This window comes from Carassius gibelio, chromosome A18 (genome assembly GCF_023724105.1).
Source record: "Carassius gibelio isolate Cgi1373 ecotype wild population from Czech Republic chromosome A18, carGib1.2-hapl.c, whole genome shotgun sequence".
Taxonomy (NCBI): Eukaryota; Metazoa; Chordata; class Actinopteri; order Cypriniformes; family Cyprinidae; genus Carassius; species Carassius gibelio.
The window spans coordinates 29,394,759-29,398,434 of NC_068388.1; positions in this window are offsets into that span (position 1 = coordinate 29,394,759).

A 3,676-nucleotide genomic window follows, 5' to 3' on the forward strand; every position below is an offset into this window, starting at 1 on the left:
GTACTGAGTCTGTCTTTTAATATTTTCCCTACCCCGTCTAAGGATCTGTGGGAGTTTTTTAAAAACATTTTATTGATAAAGTTGCTCTCATTCGGTTGAATATTATGCCTGTAGGCAATGTTATAATCCACAAAATGAATCCATTTCATTGTTTAACCTGATAACTGTCACTCACGTTTTTGAAGATAGACTTGATTGTGCATGATACAAACCTAAATTTGTATATTTCATGACTGAAAACATTTTGTAACGTGATTTTGATGTGCCATTTACATGGTAATGCAATGTCTGATTTTTAAAATGGGTTTTAAAGGATGAATTTTGAGATTTTATGTTTTCAAGTGATATATAACTTCTGATGATTTCTAAAATGTGATAGAGAAAAAGGCAACGAGGAAGTCTTTTTTTTAAACAAAGGTCAAAGCTCCTTTTGTAATGTAGATTTCTGAGGGTGCACTCTTGTCATAAATTCATCTATTACTTTTCCTACATAATTAAAAAAAAAAAAATATTGGCATAATATATATTTGGGAGTCTTAGACCTTTCGATATATATCCTAACGATATATAGTTTGTCAAGATTAGATTAAATTTGATTGTAATATAGTATAGTCAACGTAGGCGTCCCGTATACGGGACGGGGTGACATTTAACAGGTTAAGTAAATTTAAATCGATTTCATTGGCTCAGTTGGGAAAGATAATACTGCACCTAAAACCGACTACCTCACTTGACGTTCTCCCGTTGCAATTGTTTAAAGAGGTTGTAGACGTTATTGGTCCCAATATACTATTGATTATAAATAGTAGTTTATTTCATGGAACTGTTCCATCAGGGTTTAAGCATGCTGTTGTTGAGCCAGTCTTAAAGAAAATGAGTTTGGATCCACAGGATTTCAAACATTTCAGACCTATTTTGAGATGCCTTTTATGAATAAGATCTTAGAGAAAGTTGTCCATAATCAACGTACATATTTTTTGATAGGAAATAACATAATGGATATTTTTCAGTCTGGATTTAGGACCAAACATAGCACAGAATCAGCATTATTGGTGACAAATGATATTTTGTTAAGTATTGACTCGAGGAAAAATATTCCCTTAATGATGTTAGATTTAAGTGTAGCCTTCAATACTCTAGATCACACAATTTTAATAGAACCCCTCAGAGATTATGTAGGGATCAATGGCATGGCCCTTAATTACTCTGGCTGCCAGACAAAAGTGTAGAAAAGCTGAACGCAAGTGGAAAAAAGATCATTTGCAGGTTTCTTATGAGATTCTTAGAGAAAGTTTGCACAGCTATCAGAGAACTGTTAAAGCTGAGAAGACCAAGTATCTCTAAAATTTTATTTAAAATAATTGTCACAAACTCCATATTCTTTTAAAAACAATTAACTCTGTTCTTAATACTCCCCAATCCATCCATCATGTAGCATCCTCTGAGGCCTGAGAAACATTTCTCCATTTTTTTGTGGATAAGGTTGCCTCAATTAGAGCAAGCATAGAGTATCTCCATAGAGTGTGCAGCTGTTTTTACCCAATTTAAATCTGCATCCATCGCTACTAATATTGTTACAAATTTGAAACCCTCAGTTTGTCCCACTGATAATGTTTCACCTCGCCTTTTTACAGAGGTTTGGGACACTATTGGACCAATCATCCAAGAAATTATAAATAGCTTGTTTCAGGTTTTGTACCAGTCTATTTTAAACAGGCAGTGGTGCAGCCACTCATCAAAAAAACTAATTTGGACACATCAGTACTTTCAAACTATCTGTTTGAATGTGTTTTTAGTGTTTTGTTATGTGGTTTTAGATACACATGGTGTTCTTGAGGTGTTTCAATCGGGTTTTAAGACATTTCATAGCACTGAATCCACCCTTTTGTAAGTTGTTAATGATCTTTTGATCTCAACTGACTCTGGAGATTGTGCAATTCTTATGCTTTTAGATCTCACTGCTGCATTTGACAACGTTGACCACAGCATCCTTATTTCTCGCCTCGAGCATGACGTGGGGATTACACTGCCTTAGAATGGTTTAAGTCATACTTGTCAGACAGAGATTTTAGAGTCAGTTTTGGTGGTTCTATTTCACCTTCTGTGTCTCTTACATGTGGAGTTCCCCAGGGCTCTATTCTCGGGCGGATTCTTTTTTCACTCTATTTGCTCTATTCACTTGGATCATTATTAAAAAACACAACATCAACTTCCATTTCTATGCAGATGATTTGCAAATCTACCTGCCTATCAAAAGAAATAATGATAATTCCTTAACAAGATTGGTTGACTGTTTTAATGATATTAAAGCCTGGATGGATGTACATTTTTTAAACGTTAACGAGAGTAAAACTGAAGTCATGATTTTTAAACCCAGTGGCATTCATTACAACTCGACTTGATTATTGTAATGCTCTGTATGTAGGTGTTAGCTGTAATGACTCAGAGGGCAGAGACAGATCCAGACCAGAAAAGTCAGGTAAAAGGTAACTCAGAATGACGATAATGATAAGGGGCAGGCTGAGGTGTGCGTAGAATCGGCAGCGAGTATACAGTATCCAGGAACAGGCTTAAGTCGAGGCAGGAGGCAGAGAATCAGAATCCAGAACAGGCTGGAGGTCGTAAGGCAGGCTGCAGACAGATAGACAAGGCAAGTTCAGCGTGGGTCAAAGATAACAGGTAGACTGAGTAGTAGGAGAAACGCTCGGACATGCACACATAGAGGGCCAATACTTCACAAAGAGCATTCTGTTAATGAGGCAGATAAAGGCTGAGCATTGAGATATGATTCAGAACAGGTGAAGGTTAATCAGAGCGCCAATGATGCATACTAAGGACAAGTATGCAAATCACTAGAACTCAGGAGAGGGCGCTCGAGGTTGAGAGATGGGACCAGGAAGACTGGATGCCGTAACATTAGCCAGGCCTCCCTGTCTCGTCTACAACTGGTGCAAAATGCTGCCGCTCGTCTCCTGACTGGAACTTGAAAGATCATATCACTCCTGTTCTTGCCTCTCCCTGTTAACTTTAGGATTCATTTTAAGATTCTATTTTTTTGTCTTTTAAGCCCTTCATGGACTAGCTCCAGTCTATATTACTGCTTTGTTGAAGCCACATGCTCCTTTAAGGTCTTTAAGGTCTGCAAACCAGTCTCTTCTTGTTGTCCCTAAAACACGGCTTAAGGGCAGAGGGGATCAAGCTTTCTCAGTCGCAAGCCCCAAGACTGTGGAATAAATTGCCTCTTCATGTGAGATTGGCCCCCAGCCTTTCGGTTTTTAAATCGCGACTTAAAAAACATTTTTATTCCTTGGCTTTTAATCCGGCATGAGAAATTGTTGTAAATGTCTGCTGTTGTATCATGTCTATTTACTGTTTCATGTTAATGTACAGCACTTTGGTCAACATGGTTGTTTTTAAATGTGCTTTAGAAATAAAGTTTTTTGTTGATGTTGTTGTTGGTAAGTGGCTTTCCTCTTATTTGCATGACAGCACATGCTCTGTCTAAACTGGAAATCATGTCTCCGCATCCCTATTTATTGGGAGGTTCCTCAGGGATCAGTCCTTGGTCCGACTCTGTTTTCATTATACATGTTACCCCTGGGGTCCATCTTCAAAGAGCATAATATTAACTATCACTTGTATGCTGATGATCTACAACTGTACTTTACTCTGGAGT